The sequence below is a fragment of the Bactrocera oleae genome, chromosome 6, assembly GCF_042242935.1.
Source record: "Bactrocera oleae isolate idBacOlea1 chromosome 6, idBacOlea1, whole genome shotgun sequence".
NCBI lineage: Eukaryota > Metazoa > Arthropoda > Insecta > Diptera > Tephritidae > Bactrocera > Bactrocera oleae.
This window is the reverse complement of record NC_091540.1, coordinates 22,390,234-22,408,789: the sequence shown is the minus strand read 5'-3', so window position 1 is coordinate 22,408,789 and position 18,556 is coordinate 22,390,234. Positions and strand designations below refer to the sequence as shown.

The following is an 18,556-nucleotide window of genomic DNA, read 5'->3' as shown; positions in this document are numbered from 1 at the left end:
ACTTCGTGGTGAAACCCGTTTGGTGCTAGGCGACTTTAACGCGCATCACGATCTTTGGCATTCCTGCCTGTCAAACGATCGTAGGGGGATGGAGCTGGCGGAACAGATTGACGATTCGACATTCTGCACAATGAATGAAAAAGCCCCCACCAGTATTATGAGCACCTGTAATAGCTCGCCAGATATTACCATCGCTAGCGGTGGTCTGATAAATAGTATAACCTGGCGACCTGTGCTAACTCTCGCATCAGACTATCTGCCCATAATTATCTCGATCGAGAACCTCCTGACTTTATTTCTGTGGACAACCGCACTTTTGTTAACTTTAACAAAGCTAACTGGGTTGGCTTCACAGAATTTACTGAGAGCTCCTTGAACGCACTACCCATACCTACGGACGTCATCGTTGGCGCACGTCAATTCCGCAAGGTAATCGCCGCTGCTACTGCTCGCTTCATACCGGCTGGAAGAATCACGGAACTCCGCCCTAATTTCCCAGCCGAAGCAGCTGTACTAGCAAATGAGCGCGACACCTTACGCCATGCCGATCCCTGTGATCCCCGAATAACAGATCTCAATTTGGAGATTCGGCAAATGGTAAACCATCATAAGCGGACAAAATGGATAGAGCACCTGAAGTCCTGCAACCTCTTCACCGGTGTGAGTAAGCTTTGGACTACTCTTAAGGCCCTGTCAAATCCAAGGAGACATGACGATCGGGTTTAAATTCAATTCGATGGCCATGCCTCCTCGGACCCGAAGAAGTGCGCGAGCTATTTTAGCCGGCAGTTTACATTGCACCCTTCGACTGACAAGGCCAAACGATGTGTTACCCGACGGCTGCGCAAAATGCCAAAAGACCGCGCGCCACTTACTTTCACCGATGGGGAGGTTCAGAGTGCCATCACAAAGGCCAAATCGTCCAAATCCATTGGCCCTGACGGAATAAGCATGCTGATGCTAAAACATTTAGGCTCGACGGGAGTAAACTATCTCACCAAGGTCCTCAACTTGTCGATGGCCACTCTTCAAATACCCGATGTGTGGAAAGTCGGAAGAGTGGTCCCACTACTGAAACCTGGGAAACCCGCCAACAAAGGGGAGTCTTATCGCCCGATAACGGTCCTTTCTCCAGTAGTGAAGACACTTGAAGCCTTGTTACTCCCGACGTTCACTCACCACCTGAGCCTAGCAGAACATCAGCATGGCTTCCGGAAAGTGCACAGCACCACCACAGCACTTAGCGTCATAAACGCCAAGATAATTCATGGCCTAAACCAAAAGCCACCCTGCAAGAGGACGATCCTCGTAGCGTTGGACTTGTCGAAAGCCTTCGACACAGTCAACCACACAACGCTACTCGAGGACATCGAACAATCCACGCTCCCTTGAGGGCTGAAGCGGTGGACCATGAACTACCTGAGCGGTCGGCAATCATCCGTACTATTTCGAGGTCAAAACTCCAAACTGGGAAGAATTAAACAGAGGGTTCCGCAGGGTGGTGTCCTCTCCCCTTTACTGTTTAATTTCTACATCTTGACGGTGTTTTCGTAGAAACCACCCCTGTAGTCGCCTGCTTGTAACGGAGCCGCCTCCTAGGAACATTAAGAGGTCTTTCCTTGATTACGTCGACGACATTAGACAGTACGCCGACCGGACTTCGGACGCAACGAACTTCAGACAGGCACTGACCGCCATTCAAAATAGAGCCATCAACACCTTCACCGACTGCCTCTCATTGAATGGCGTATTACGAGTCAAACCACCACCCATAGCAGACGTAGAGAGCTCGAGTTGCCTCGCGAAACCAGAGTGACCCTCGCGCAACTTCGTTCTAGATACTGTAGCAGGTTGAAATCCTACTTATCCAGAATAGACCCCGACACACCAAACACATGTCCTGCGTGCAATGAGTCTCCGCATGACACTAACCACCTCTTTGCATGCCCAACAAACCCCACTCATCTAACACCCTTCTCCCTATGGTCCGACCCCGTCGAAACAGCTCGTTTCCTGGTCCTCCCGTTAGATGAACTCGACAACAACGAATCTGGAATTTGTCACCCAAACGGGGACTAGGTAATCGTTACAACAACAACAGTATAATGCCCGCAAAATCATTTGCCGATGTGGCCCAAAACCGAATTGTCATTTGCGTTCTAAGGAGACCCCGAAGGAAGAATCTTCAGAGCCCAATGGAAATGAGTGCAGACTGCGCTGATAAATGTGTCGCTGGAAGTGCTACTAAGCAATCCGGGTCCGCCACCGTGATGCACAGATGCTGGATGGTACCAGGGCCAAATCAAAATAATTGCATGCGACAACGAGAGATCGGTCGCATTATACAAAGCTGTTATATCCAAGGTAGGGAAGGTATACCTAAATGGGAAATTGGTCGCAGCAGATAAAAAGGACATACCATCCAGACCAAGGGCAAGGGTATGGATCCCGGCTACACCGTCACAGCCGGACCAGACTATGCAGCTCATAAGAGCCACCAATCCCAGTCTGTCCACGAAGGGGTGGAAGATCGTCAAGGGATTTGAGGACCCCGTAGCAGAATCTGGCGGGAGACCAAAAAGGCCAGATTCTGCTGTTACTAACGAAAGAATTCATCGAACCACTGGTGAAAAGTGGCGGGGAGATTAATTATGGAATCACGAAAGTGAGAATAACACCCTACAAGTCGGACGCCGATGACACAGACCATCTAGCATCAGCAAACGAGATATGCGAAGTCGAGGAATATGCGAAATCTACGGAATCCTCCAGCGATGTGGAACGTTTAAAGCAAGGTGAGTATATATAGTTAATGCACCTTCTACAAATTAATCTACATCACAGAAAACTAGCTTGAGTAGCCCTAATTAACCGCGTGGCAATAGAACAGCCTGAGTTCGTCCTCATTCAGGAGCCATGGGTTAATGGAGGGCATATTTGCGGACTGAGCACACCGAACTACAAGTTATTTATGGCAAATTGTGAAGGTAAAGTCAGGGCATGCATAATGGCAAAGAAACATCTTAACGTTTTTATATAACATCATTATAGCAACAATGACACAGCAGCAGTAAGCTGGGAAACGGGCCCAAGTAGTTACCGGCTGGTTTCGTGCTATATGCCATACGACGACAAGCAGGTGCTACCTCACCTTGCAGGTGGTAAGGGATTGCAAAGCATCCAAGTACATGACTATATTTGGGTGCTACTCAAACGCACATCATACAGTCTGAGACAGCACAGATGTCATTGACAGTGGTGTGTATATCTTAAATTATCTACTAGGCACTAAGCTTCTGCTGTGTAATAAAGGTAGTATGCCAAAGTTCATTACAAGAAACCGACAAGAAGTACTAGATATCACACTTGTGTCGGAAGAACTACTTAACGACTCCTTTGAGAAGTGGTGACCACTGCAGTATCTTCCAAGCGTAGAACACAGCAATCAAAGAAAGCCTCGTTGTTCTGACAAAAAGTGTGCTCACAACAAGGAGATATATATACAGATACCAAACGGCCTTGAAATCATCCAAGTCTCCTATGATTTCATCAAGGATAATAAAATAGTCTTGACCTATTAGAGGATCTAACATCCTACTTCACGATAAACCTGCAATGGGTTCCAGGGCATAGTGATATCCTTGGTAAACGCGAAGCAGATGAACTAACCAGAACAGGTGCCACTTTACAAATAACCAGCTGAATTTCGGTAGAGTCAATCACTGACTTGCATAACTAGCAGGCAAACGTGGCAGGAATGGAGCATGAGCCGCACAAATCGACTATTAAAATTCAAAATGAATGACATAAGAACTCTGATAGGTGTACTAACAGGTCAATGTCTAATTGCTAGCAATACCCAGCCCAACGACTATTGTAGAAGCTGTCAGGAGGTAGAAGAAGAGGAGACTGTAAAACATCTTCTATGCGAATGTAAGGCTCTATACAAGGAAAGAATCCCAACTATCAGTCGAGGGCTTCCTTGACGACGTATTGGCAGTTGCTCATATAAAACTATTTATACTGATGAACTTTATCAGAACCACAAGATGATTCAGAGAGGAGACAATAGAGTGAGGTAACATTAGTTACGGTGGTATTACAATGGGCCTCGGCCTACAAAATTATTTTTTCGTACAGGGCATCAAATCAGGGTTTAAAGAATACATAATATCTAACAAACCACCAACGCTAAAACAACCAAACATTCTGAAAGCAAGTTCTTCCTCATACAGTGTAAAAATGGGTAAAACTGGATGATAACCGTGCCCACGCCCTTGTGTTGATACTTCCTCTAGCCCCCACATACCCAAAATAAAGGTTTTCATACTTTCGGTTGGCTTTACATTGTAAGCGGTCAATATGTAAGATGTTATTATGTTAGCATGTGTGTGTTCTCGAATATTGTTATTGCAATCAAGCTAGACCTTCCCCTGGCTCCAATATATTCAATATATTCAATATAATGATTTTCCAGCTGCATTTAAACTAAGGGAGTCTTTGGTCTATAATATAAGTTATTAAGATACAAAAAACTAAGGGAGTCTTTGGTCTATAATATAAATGATTAAGATACAAATATGACTGTCTTCCATGCCCGGTTAAACTAAGGGAGTCTATGGTTTATAATATTGTATAAGTTATTGATATGCCAAATATGATTATCTTCCATGCTCAGTTTAGTCGATAAATGAATTTTGAATTCTTACGCAACGTTTTTTAATATAAATTGGCTAGATGAGTTACGCCTCCCCCCTCCATACGCACCACTGAGCGCCAACACACCACATTAACACGATCCACAAGAAGACTCCACCCACTAACACACACGAACACACACCACGCCTGCAGACATCACACCACGCAGACATCACACTGCGTACATATATTCCGCACAAATATATTACGTGATATACATACACATATACATACATTTACAAGAATACCTGCGGTATATTTTTTCCTTTTCGCGGTCCTTTCGCACTGCGTACATATATACACGCTCAGGTATACAAAAATACGTTAATACTTCGCTTTAAAGTCCACATTGGCAAATATTCCGCAATACCCCTTGTTCTTGTTAAACAAAAACAAGTAGGATTGCATATATACATACATATAATATTCTAAGTCCACATTGGCACATATTCGCAATACCCCTTGTTCTTTGACCAACAAAAACAAGCAGGATTGCGCAAAAATATTTAAACATAATATATTATATTACATAAATACATATGTACATATGTACAAAGTGCATTGATCTCTAAGACGAGCTCTCAATTGCGCATAACGTCAAGTACATATGTATCAGCTGATCCGCTTATAGGTATACCCTATACAAATTACGGACACATAATACTTACAAATAAAAGTAATAATAAAAAACATTTGCGTTTAATATTAATTAATTAAATAATATAAAAAAAATATAAAAAAAACGATAAAACCCGAAATACGCGTAATATATTTATTCAATTAAATAAAATCTCTTACTATCATAAAAGAGTTAGGTACTCAAACGAGTTTAAAAAGGATAATTATTTTGTGAAAAAAAACCCTTATTTTCTTAAAAGAGGTTTCAAATATACATATATTTCTTATATTGAAAATATTTTATTTTATTTCGGTACATCTTTTAAATGAGCTCAGACTCAAAAGAATCAAAAACATCTCAATTGCTAAAAGTACCTAAAATGATTTCTGACGAAAAAAGTCCGTGTACACCTGCAGAAGCTACACGCTCAAAGCAAGGTGCTACAAAACAAAAACGGGTGAAAGATATTTCATACACCAAATTTATATCTGAGAGTGACAGTCTAATACGATACTGCACTCGATTTTCATCTTCGCCGATTCAGGATAATTCTGAATCGGTATTAGAAATCAAAAAGGAAAATCTTGATAATTTCTGGACACGTCTCCAAGCTGCATATGACGCAATAGTAGAATCTGACGACTCAGATCTACCTGAAAATTTTAAATCCTCGGCTTACGCCAAGTACGAAAACTGCTTAGACCAGTTTGAAGAAACAAAAGCAATGATTTCGGATCAATTAAAATTAATTAAAGCCATAGCACCTGCTCCACATCCGAGAGTAGAGCTGCCACAAACTCAATGTCAAGAGTCAAATTCAGGCATCCATCTCAAGGTGCCCACATGTGATACCGAAGTCTTTCATGGTGGCTATGAACAATGGCCGTCCTTCCGGGACATGTTTACAGCCGTTTACATAAACCACCCAAAATTAACAAATGCACAAAAATTGTATCACCTCCGATACAAAACAAAAGGTCAAGCAGGCGTCATAGTCAAACAGTTCGCACTAAATGACGATAATTTCAATCTGGCTTGGGAAGCTCTAAAAGCGAGATACGAAAATGAAAGAATATTGGTCGATAAGCAAGTAACGATACTAATGAACTTGCCTAAAATTCAGAAAGAAACAAGTGATGAATTTATTAGATTACAATCCACTGTTTCTAATTGTTTGTCGGTTTTATCGACACAAAATATTCCCACAGACAGCTGGGACCCTATTCTGGTAAATATATGCACCGCGGCATTACCAGAAAAATCGTTACTTTTGTGGGAGCAATCGCTCTCATCTCGGAAAAAATGCCCAACGTGGCAGCAAATGAAAGAATTTCTAACTACCCAATATGAAATAGCAGAAAGGGTAGACACAAAACTAGTTAGAACTAAAAACGTTCAAAACGACCTCAATAGGAGCTTTAATAGACCCCAAACCAGTAGCAATAACAATTTAAATAGAAGCTTTTTTAAAAATCAATCGTTCACTTCCGAACAGTATAAACAAACGTCATGCGAACTGTGTACAGGGGGGCATAAGCTCAAATCTTGCGAGAGATTCAAAAAGATGAATAATTTCGATCGAAACAATTTTATAAAAACGAAAAGACTTTGTACAAATTGCCTATCACATGCACATACATTTAAAGAGTGCGAAAGCAAATCATTCAATGCTGCATTACAGCACATTTTCCAGCTCACCCCCAAACAGCGCAAATATGAAAAGAGTCACGGGTTTAGTTGCAACGCAAATCCCGAAGTGCGAAATCCCGATAATTGCCAAGAAGCACCATGTTGCTCAAAGGCATTAAAAACCCAAACGCTACACAGCGAAAACCAAAGTAGGGTACTACTACCCACAGCAGTCATCTCCATCGAACACCGAGGAGAGCTGTTTAAACTTAGGGCCTTAATAGACCAAGGATCACAACGATCTTTCATAGCGTCTAGGGCACAAAATAGGCTACAACTGCCAACAAAACAAGCCAACTTTGAAATTACAGGAATGGGCGGAAGAGTAGTCCAAAACTCTAATAAAATCTGCCCCATTACCTTAATTTCCCCCCAAGCGGATAAGCACATACAAGCAGAAGCTATAGTCTTACCGCAACTTACAAATATGCTTCCAAGCTATCACATAAATAGCAAGCATTGGCAAAAGGTTTCACACCTAAAGCTAGCAGATCCCAACTGCAACACTCCCGCCCAAAAAGACCTTCTATTAGGCAGCGATCTCATACCACAGATAATACTCGAAGTTATTGAGAAAATTTCAAATACACTTCTGGCACAAAATACTATTTTTGGGTGGATCCTAAGTGGACTAGTTTCGGAACCAGTTACCACCATGACCACTCAGGTTGAGGAAATCTCAAACGAATACCTCAATTCACAATTGAAAAAGTTTTGGGAGTTAGAAGAACTCCCCCCCATATTAATCACAACCCCTGAAGATCAGTATTGTGAAGACTTTTACAAAGCCACAACTACTAGATCAGATAATGGTCGGTATGTCGTACGACTACCACTAAAACAACAATTTCCCAACACAATCGCCTTAGGTCACTCTCGCACCTCTGCTATACAGCAGTTTTTAAGTATGGAAAAAAACTTACTTAAAAAAGGTGAGCTTAAGCCAGAATACGATGGCGTGTTGGAAGAATACCTCCATTTAGACCACATGGAGGAAGTAAGCCCATGCGAAAAACTCACAAATGGCAAATATTACTCATTTTACTTGCCTCATCACGCAGTAGTAAAGCCAGACAAAAAAACAACTAAAGTAAGAGTTGTTTTTAATGCATCAAGATCTACTAGCTCGGGGAATTCCCTAAATGATATTCTATTTACGGGACCCACGCTCAAACCAGATTTAATGCTACTAATTTTAAATTGGCGTATATTCAAAAACGTATTTAACGGAGACGTCGAAAAAATGTATAGACAAATAGTCGTACATAAAGACGATCAAGATTTTCAGCGAATTATTTTCCGAAAATCTCCCAATAGTCCACTCCGCGATTATAAATTGAAAACAGTTACCTTTGGCGTCAACTGTGCCCCATATTTAGCCATTCGAACACTGCACGAATTGGCAGAAAACACCAAGTCAGAGTTTCCTCTGGCAACCCAGGTGTTAAAAACACAAACGTATGTAGACGATATTCTGTCTGGAAGTCACAGTCTTCCACAAGCATACGAGTCACTAGCACAAGTGACACAAGCCCTCAAAACCGCAGGGTTTCCGTTAAAAAAGATAACGGCGAACCACCCTAATATCTTAAAGGACATACCTAAAGAAAATCTTTTGGACACTAATTTCCTTAAATTCGAAAAGGAAAGTACAACAAAAACTCTGGGGATCCAATGGAACGCGATATCTGACCAGTTTTCATACACTACAGAGTCAATATCAGCATTATCCGCCATAACAAAACGCCAAATTTTATCCTCTGTGGCAAAACTTTTCGACCCCGCAGGATGGTTTTCGCCAATTATGATACAATCGAAAATCTTGATACAAGAATTATGGCTAGACGGAACCGACTGGGACGAACAAGTGAAACCTCTTCGCTTAGAAAAATGGTCCCAGTTTGCAAACAATCTGGAAGACATTTTCCAGATACAAATCCCTCGATGGGTAAACTATTTCCCCGAACACAAAGTCGAAATACACGGCTTCTGTGACGCCTCGGAGAAGGCATACTGTGCCACTATCTATGTGCGCACACAAAGCGATACCGCGACCACAAGCCACTTATTAGTAGCAAAAGCAAAGGTGGCTCCTTTAAAAACGCTAAGTCTACCTCGACTTGAGCTCTGTGGCGCGCTACTACTCGCAAAATTAGCTTTCATGGCGCAGACCCATTTAAACATGAAGAAACATAGATTGTATCTCTGGTCCGATTCTGAAATTGTTCTAGCCTGGTTGGAAAAACCACCACATGCATGGAAGACGTACATTGCTAATCGAACGTCTCAAATACTTGACCTAGTGGGATCAGCCACTTGGCGACATGTAGCCAGTGCTGACAATCCTGCTGACCTAGGTACAAGAGGATGCAAACCCCTGCATCTCGTCACCACCACCCTCTGGTGGAATGGCCCCCGATGGTTAACAGAATCTCCCGATTCTTGGCCACAATCGCCCATGCGCAATATAATAGCCCCCGAAAGTCGAAAGATCGACTCCTTTCACACAGCAGTGGAGGATACTGACATCCTTGAGCGATTTTCATCGTTCTCCCGAGCCCTCAGAGTAATCGCCTATATGTTAAAGTTCATAGAGCGACTTAAAATTAAAGTTAAGGGAGTTCCCTCAGAGTACCCCCAATGCGATACATTGACGCACCTGGAATTGCAAAAGGCAAAGGTCGCTCTAATCGCATCAACTCAAACGCGCTACTTCAGCCGCGATATAACACTATTAAGAGAATCAAAACCCATTGACAAAAGGAGTTCACTCTTAGTTCTTAACCCATTCCTAGACACGAAAGGTCTGCTTCGTGCGAATGGTCGGCTTGCCAATTCAAGCCTCACGTATAATGAACGCCATCCTCTAATCATACCAGAGAAATCTCGACTTGCCACTTTACTCCTCAATTATATCCACTTACTTATGCTCCACGCAGAACATCGCCTAATGCAACATATAGTCCGCCAAGAGTTCTATATTCCCCGACTTAAGCCCCAAATCAAAAAATGCATTTTCATGTGCAAGATCTGCACTCTGCATAAGCAGAAGTTGCGAACGCAGATTATGGCAGCACTTCCTCCGGAACGCTGTAACTTCGCTCTGCCTTTCACAGTCACAGGTGTCGATTTTGCTGGGCCTTTTCAAATAAAGGCGTCCATGCTAAGGTCGCCCACCATAATGAAAGGCTATGTGGCTGTCTTTGTCTGTTTCACGACAAAAGCAGTGCACCTCGAGCTATGTACAAATCTGACTAAGGAGGCTTTTCTCGCGGCATTTGCTCGCTTTGTCGGACGACGCGGCTTCCCCTCAAAACTAATGAGCGATAACGGCAAAACCTTCATTGGAGCTCAAAGAGCCACTGAAAAACAGTTTGTGGATTTTATTAAACAAGTATCACCTGAAATTGTTCAGAAGTATGCTCCCCAAGGCATTAATTGGCAGTTTATCCCCCCAAGCGCTCCTCATATGGGTGGTTTATGGGAATCAGCTGTAAAAAGCTTCAAATCCCATTTCAAAAAAGTAGCTGGAAATTATAAATTCAATTATGAAGAATTCACTACCTTATTAATCCGAATTGAAGCCGTTCTCAATTCACGGCCACTCACCCCACTCTCGCAAGATCCCTCCGACTTCACAGCTCCAGGGCATTTTCTCAAAGGGCATTTTCTCAAAGGAGCACCCATTCTGGCCATACCTGAGCCAGGCGTGGGGTCGCTATCCCTATTAAATCGATGGGAAAGAATCAAAATTCTCCATCATGATTTCAGCCGTCGATGGAAGGAAGAGTACATCAAGGACCTTCATAAAAGGTACCGATGGAAAACTCCAGAAAAGGCACCAAAGCTTGGAGACTGTGTTATCATACACGATGATTGTCTACCCCCCACAGAATGGCGGCTTGGCCGCATAGAAAAATTATATTACGGTTCCGACGGTCATATACGAGTAGTTGATCTCCGTACTCAAAGCGGAACGCTGACAAGACCGCTCGTGAAATTATGTTTTCTGCCAACCGTATCTAATGACAAAATCGCAAATAACAACCAATTCGCCGATATTACCGCGACGCAAATGAATTAGTCGTATAACTAACCAATAAACCCGCAAATGACAAAACCGTTATAAACCAAACATTCTAACCGCAATGATCGATCAAATTGACGATCCATTCCTGCCACACACCGTGGCACATTCGCCATAAATTTACATGCCACAAATGTATAATCATTCCAACTTCTTCATACAGATCAATATGGAAGTAGATATGGCAACAACACCAACGCCAGCTGTGAGGTCCGCCATCAATGTGCCGCGCCCTGGGGCAACTGCAACACCACAAACCGCAGCGGCAATCGTCCCTGCAACCGCTCCCCGTAATGGCGCGCGGACCACTGACACCTTCATCAGCACCGGCAACGGTACCTCAACACAGCCGATGCCCACTGTGTCGACGCACACACCGGCTGCAACACTGCAGCATTTTCCGAAGCATGCAGCCACCACAACGTCAGCAGGTTGCCCAAGCGCACGGGCACTGCCTAAACTATTTGTCTACGGTCCACACGACTCCGGAGTGTACGTCGGTTACGCTCTGCCAGCTGTGCCATAGACAGCACCATACTATGCTGCACCGCACCCCAAAGCGGGCCGTCGGGCGACAACTCGCCCCAAGCCGCAGATCGCAGCAAAGCAACCATCCGGAGCACCACCGAAGACAGGCAGCTCCACCTCCATCCAGACCGAGGCGACAGGAGGCATCAACGCGGCGTCGGCAGCCCAGGCCAACATACCGCCGCTCCACTGGCCTCAGCAGCGTCGTTGCAACGCTGCAGCAACTACAGCGGTTGCTAGGCTAAAATTGGCCTAGGTGGGCCGGGATGGCTAGATGAGTTACGCCTCCCCCCTCCATACGCACCACTGAGCGCCAACACACCACATTAACACGATCCACAAGAAGACTCCACCCACTAACACACACGAACACACACCACCCCTGCAGACATCATACCACGCAGACATCACACCACACAGACCACCCACACACACACATCACATCCTACCACAACTCTACATTACCCAACACTCAAAAGGGAGTAACAATAGACCAGAATTCTTCTTTTCTCATCAGCGAATCGCCCTCGATCAGACGTCCGCAAGTTTCCGCCCGTGTTCCCCTTTCATACGCCGTTTCATTTTACGTTAAAGTGCAAAAAGGTGAGTGTATAAGTGAAACGAGTAAATATAAATTTTTCCAAAAATTTCGCCGCATCGGATCTTTACAAGTTGCAAGAAAATAGAATGTCAATGTAAAATATGTTTAAACTATGTTTTCATCATCTATGAAATATTTTGAGTTCGATCACTGGATTGATAAAAAAGTAGCCTAACCTATCGTACAACTTCTTCACTGAAAATTAATTAACTAAAAATTTTCTTTATTCCCAATTATGGCTGTGCGCCAATCGCTATCTCTATGTTGAATAAGGGTGAAAAAATGTACTATGGTGTAAACAAATTAACATTTTGCTGAGCCAAATGGAATGTAAATTTTTTACTGATAATTTATTTATTAGTTTACGACTTGGTCTCAACAGTTATAGAAGTTCTCTGTAACGAACATTCGAACTTAGAACATTTATTCGAACAGAACTGTTCCGAAAAAACAATGTGACCCTCCGCCTCAAATAATATGAATACAACCTTTACACCGGTGGACTATTGGTTTAAGGCGTGCAATATAAATAGCCAGCGTCATTACCAACAAAATGCAGCCAACACATGACGAATTACTAACTCAGACATTGGTATGTATGATTTCCTCAAGAGTAACTTTTAAAATATAAGGAGGTAGTTATCAACGAAGGATCACCCGTTATAAGAAGAGATGCTACTAGGCAATTAACGTCTGAATCGACTATGAAAGCCAATCGGAAAGTGTAAGGCAATATGGATCCAGCGCTAACCAAAAATAAGTGGAACGTCTGTAACTGAACGTGAGTGTATGATAGATGTTCAAATCGCAGTAGCTAATATCATAAATATTTATTATCAGATAAGGTCTCAAGTACATCAGTTGGGACCCCTCATAAACACAATTACCGAATTGCAAAGCAAATTTGACACACGTAATCATTCAAATGTTCGTGTTTCTTCTAAAATATTGTAACACGGAAATAACACGACTTTTCTTAACTCTTCAGTCATCGCACTTAATGTACCTCAAATAATATGCAGCCAACGGCACACTAATGAATTACAAACAGTTCTTATTCACCACTTTAGCTTAATCATCGATCTAATATACAAAAAGTTGAAATAAAATCAGTTTAATGTATTACTACATATAAGATAATTTCATCAAGTTTTATTTCACTGGTCTACCAAACGAAACAGTAACTTTCCAGCGCCTAGGTACGTAACTATGCGTGGGCTTGACATCCTTATGGTGACATATACAATGCGTTGTTTGATCTCAGCGACTTCGCGCAACTGGACTGAAATTTAAATAAATCTTAGAACATCTTATAATGTATAATGGTGTTCGACTCCTATCAGTAAAAGTTGAAGAGTTGTATTGCAAAGTTGATGGGCAACTATTGATTTTTATTTGAAATTTGGGGCAGCAAAAGTTCTACACTAAGTAATTAATGGAAATATAGCTCTCGCAAGCAATGATTTTAACGAGTGAAAACGAGACATGACCGAGGCATTGATATTGCTCACGTCGCTTAACCGGGAACCAAAACAGGCCCTAGGTAAAAGCAAATTCTCCCTCTAAGCATTTTTTGTCTTAACAACAAAATTTATAATTTTTAAAAATTATTCATGTAATTAAAAATACTCGCATTGTTGTTTATAATTTGAATTACGATGCGAAAATAAGAAACTATGATTTTTGTATATTATACAATATATAAATGAAATAAATATAGGTAATTTGGGAATTATTTAAAACAAATAAATTAAATAAATAAACAAATAAATAAAAAAACATAAAAAAATTAGCCAAAACACCGCCCTAAATTTTTTTCGTTCTAGGCAACTAAATAAATTGTCTATAAGGTGTATCATAGAGAAATGCGAACCATTTATCTCGCCTTAATGCAATTCCAATACTTAATACCCGTCGCACTGCAACGATGTGTTCCGTTACACTCGTAGCAGAGTATAATGCCGCACCAAGTCTCTGCTACAGCGTCTAAGAATGTTAGACTAACGATTACATTTCGTTCACGTTGAAACCTTTAGGCCTTTACTTTTCAGGCATGCACCGTCATCGATTGATTTTCGAGATGGCAGGAGCGATACCTCTGGTCGATCTGAAACTGTATGTTTCGACTGAAACTTTAGTTTAAGTTCCTTGCATACAACTGTAGGAGCACTGCGTGACCGAAATGCAATTTGAGCTTTCGAGGCGGTTCCCAAACGAAGTCCTTCTGTTTGAACATGAGTATTATTTGCTAAGAAATTGCTAATATTCGCTCTCTTATTCTACGCAAATTCACAATCTGTTGGATCATGATTTAATTAATAGAAAGCGCAAACAGAGATTTCTCATAAAGCGTTGCGACGTGTGAATGTGTTAGTTTCCTTCTTAATTTTTTCAAGGTATTGCAATTTGGCTTCTTGTCATTCTCCCCATTACATTTAATTTGAATACCTAGATTTGATATATAGTTTATCATATTATCTTCATGTAAATATACCTCGACTATTTAGTCGTGTACTACTGATGCGCGTAATATGCTCCTGCAAAAACTGTCCATAGACGTTTTTATACGAAAAGTAGCAGAATGTTCTGCTATAAGAACTATAATTAGGAGTTGGGTGGTTGGAGCCGAAAGAGTCGTAGACATAGCAATATTTTGAATGAGCTGAAAACAATTTTAAATAAATCAGACTATATCCTCCCGAGGTTGTTTTTCAATAGTTACTTCCAGGTGATAATACACTCTAGATGTGAATGGAGAGGAGGTTTAGGGGAGGGGGATACTCTCTCAATCAATATCGAAGAGTATAAAATAGACAGCGAAGTAGGAACGGGGGTATACTCTCAGGATCTTGATATTTCTTTCTCTATCCGTCTACCAAACTTAGCTAGCTTCTTGCAAGCGAAAATACTGAGCATAGAAAAGGCCGGGGAGTTCTACTGAATAATGACAGGAGGATTAAAAAGCTAACATATACACAGAACGCCAAGCGACATTCCAAACCTTGTCGTCGCCAAAGATTAATTCCAGTGGTGTCAATAAATGTAGGAAGGCTTTATGCGCACTGGTAGTTCAACTCTGAGTTCCCCGTCACAGGAACATTTTCGTGAACGAAAAAGCAGAGAAGTTGGCCAAGTCAGGAGCCTCACTAGACAAATCCATGGCAGAGACAATACAATGCCCGCAAGGAACGTTCGAGAGTGAGCTCAATAGACAATTTGAACAACTGGGCACCTATAACCGAATGCAAAATAGTGAAGCAGATATGGCTAAAATATGACAAGACAAGAACTAAGGACTTATAAAATAGATCCAGAAAAAATATATACAGATTTATAGTTACTATAACGGGGCATTGCCCATTGGAGAACATCCGTTAAAAATGGAAATGCCGTAAAACAATATTTTTCGCAGCACAAACTCGAAGGGAAGGAAATCCAGCTCTAACACAAACCCGACATAAAACTCTTGGTATTCATCAAGTTTAAGCCTTGAATGGCTATCTACAAAAAGCATAACGGAGATAAGTAGTTTCATTGAGGGCCCCAAATGGTTTGAAGCACTAATTGAACCCGAAGAGGCTGAACTCCTACATACCTGTAATATAATATATAAAGATGGCTTTGAGCGCTGCTATCATTTCAGAAAATGTCTAAGTGAATGTAGCCACGAAATTAGCGACTGTAATTCAATCTGACAGATTGATTGGTAGCTCTAGGTTGCACCGCAAGTACTGTCAGTCCATTGGAGAAATTTGTATAGGATTTGTTTAATTCGGTAGTTTGAACTTGTTGAGTTACCTTTTTTCCTTATCCAATTTATTGGTTTGACCGCTCTGCTTTCTTTTCAACATGTACATACGTAGCTTCGGGAATGGTGCCAGTAATAGTGACCGCAAAGTGATATTCAAAACATAAATTTTAACAACATAAGGAAAATAGTGATTAAATACTTAAATACATATGTATGTGTAAGTTTAGTTAATATTTTAATGATAATTATTGAATAGGTAAATGAGCATTTCGTAAAAGTTGTTGAAACATAAAATATCAAATCCGAAGTTTCTTATAAATACTCTGTCATTGCAACAGCGGTTTTGAAAGTGTGTAAACAAGCCATTAGGTAATATTTCACCAGAGAATGTTAATGAATATAAAAGGCGCAAATGTTAAATCAAATCTTTTTGTGTACTAGTTTGTAATTCCAGATGAGGGAACATCGAGAAATATAACTTCGAAAAAGAAAAATACACTACACAATGTGTGAAATACTTTAAATAGACGCAACGAATATTGAAAAATCGTTGCGCATACCTATTTAGAATTATATTTTCAATTTCTATGATATGATAAAATTTATCAGGGGTGTTGTGGAATCCAAGACAGATTTGCTTAGCTGTCAGAATTGTAAACTAATTCTGATTTTCAATGGTGTCACCGAATCTGATTGGATTTTCGTCTTTTCGAACATATGCAAAACCAATATTCGAATCAGCTGTTTACTATTGTGAACTTTGAAAGCAATTGTAGTAAAGTTTAAAATGAGTTCCGCAATTTTAGCTTTTGTTTTATTAGAAGAAGAAAGAACGAAAAAATTAAAAGGAAAATATTAAGAGACTAAAGTAACCCACTTGATGGCCCAGGGGAATCGTAAGTGAAATAGCTTGTATTTACTTATCAGCTTTTATATATTTCAACGCTACTTTACAGATTTATATCACATTATCGACTGAATAAAGATGCATTCCTAATGGTGTTAAATTTCATCGAACCACATTTGAAGCCGTCGATGATTCCGCCTATAATTCAATTGGCAGCAACACTGAGATTTTTAACAGATGGGGCTTACCAACGGGGAGTAGGACGTGATTCTTGCATCAGTTTGGCAAGAAGCACGGTGTCGCAGATTTCAACGCAGGTGATATGCCTCTTAGAGAATTACATTTGCGGTCAGTGGATAAAACTTTCTATTGATGAAAACAAAAAGTTGATTTCAAGAAATCACATATCAAAATAATTAAGCCACCTGATAATGAGCATTTGTATTTTAACCGAAAGGGATATTTTAGTATAAATGCGATGATAGTAAGTATAATCAATAAATTAATATTCAAACATATTTATAAAAATACATACATATATATATTTCTTTTATCCAAAGATTTGTGACAACGATATGCAAATACGGGCCGTAGATGAACGGCAACCCGGTTCAAGTCAAGATGGTTTCATCTGGGCACGCTAAGCAATATTTCCTCCAAGGAGTATAGATTCAATATAGCACATACGGCTGTTCGGAATATTGTGGAATGAACAATTGGAGTTTTAAAAAGCCGTTTCCGCTGTTTAATGTGTACATTACATTATCGCCCTGAAATGTTGTTAAATTGTTAACGTTTGTTGTGCGTTACACAACATTTGCAGACGTTACAACATTGAACACAATCAAGAAGTTGTATTTCCTGCAAATGAAATTAATGAGGACAATTTATTCCCATCTGATAATGGTTCAATGCAAAGCGAAGGCCAGAGAATAAGAGACGAAATAGCAAATTTGTAATTCAATGTATTTTTTTTTTTAAATATAACAGTCTTCATGGCTGAACTAAAATCAATCTTAATTTTTAAATTCAGGTACAACCAAGATCTTTGATTAAATGACATACTTATTAATTAATCTTCTTTTTTTGCGTAATTTTGTTTTTTCTATTCGAACTTAAAGATTTCTAGATTTAGTTGCTCTTTTTTATCTCACTTTTTTCAATAATACTTTTAAGCAATTGAGAACTTATGCTAACAAACTCATCTTTCATTTCGGTAATAGCTCTTCCATCAGCTTTATTATTATTTTCTAATGCTTGGTATATGCGCCTCAAGCTGCTAGAATTTTTAGTCTGCAGTTCTATTAATTTATCAAATTTTTTCAATATAATATTTTCAAGTTTTGTTAGTTTCCTCATCTAAAAATCTTTTTTAACGATCTGGTGTACTTTCTAATTTTTGCCTTATAGGTACATTAGCATTTCTTTCTCGTTGCCATTGGGACGTGGAGGAAGACAAATTTATATCTGGATTCACCCCTGCAATTGCAACATATACATTCTCATTGCCGGGTTGGGTGCCAAGAGAAACGCCTGGTATGCCTTCCACGGTTTGCGAAATGCCGCAAAGACGCACAATTGTTTCTTCATTTTGAGTGAGCTGATATTTAGAAAAGGGGCCACCTCCTGTTCTTATGTTAATTTAATTCGTAACAATGAAATAACTACATTTCTTAACTTATATTTTTTCAACCGTCTAACAGCACACAGAAATAACAACGCAATATTCAAATTTG

At 40.5% G+C, this 18,556-nt stretch overlaps 2 long non-coding RNA genes and 1 pseudogene across 3 annotated transcripts; all 3 read left to right on the top strand.

Moving 5' to 3' along the window:
* The first annotated feature begins 473 nt into the window (after positions 1–473).
* On the top strand, positions 474–4,708 carry LOC138857764 (uncharacterized). Its single transcript, XR_011396939.1, has 3 exons — positions 474–2,795; positions 2,853–2,987; positions 3,052–4,708. It is a non-coding gene; the product is annotated as an uncharacterized lncRNA (long non-coding RNA).
* A 3,897-nt stretch (positions 4,709–8,605) lies between these two features.
* On the top strand, positions 8,606–13,362 carry LOC118680480 (uncharacterized). 2 transcript variants are annotated; one of them, XR_004976011.2, is made up of 3 exons: positions 8,625–12,224; positions 12,584–13,003; positions 13,063–13,362. It is a non-coding gene; the product is annotated as an uncharacterized lncRNA (long non-coding RNA). The 2 variants fall into 2 exon arrangements; XR_011396975.1 differs by having other exon boundaries at positions 8,606–13,003.
* A 3,843-nt stretch (positions 13,363–17,205) lies between these two features.
* LOC106625815 (putative nuclease HARBI1) lies at positions 17,206–17,834 on the top strand (annotated as a pseudogene).
* Positions 17,835–18,556: the final 722 nt, after the last annotated feature.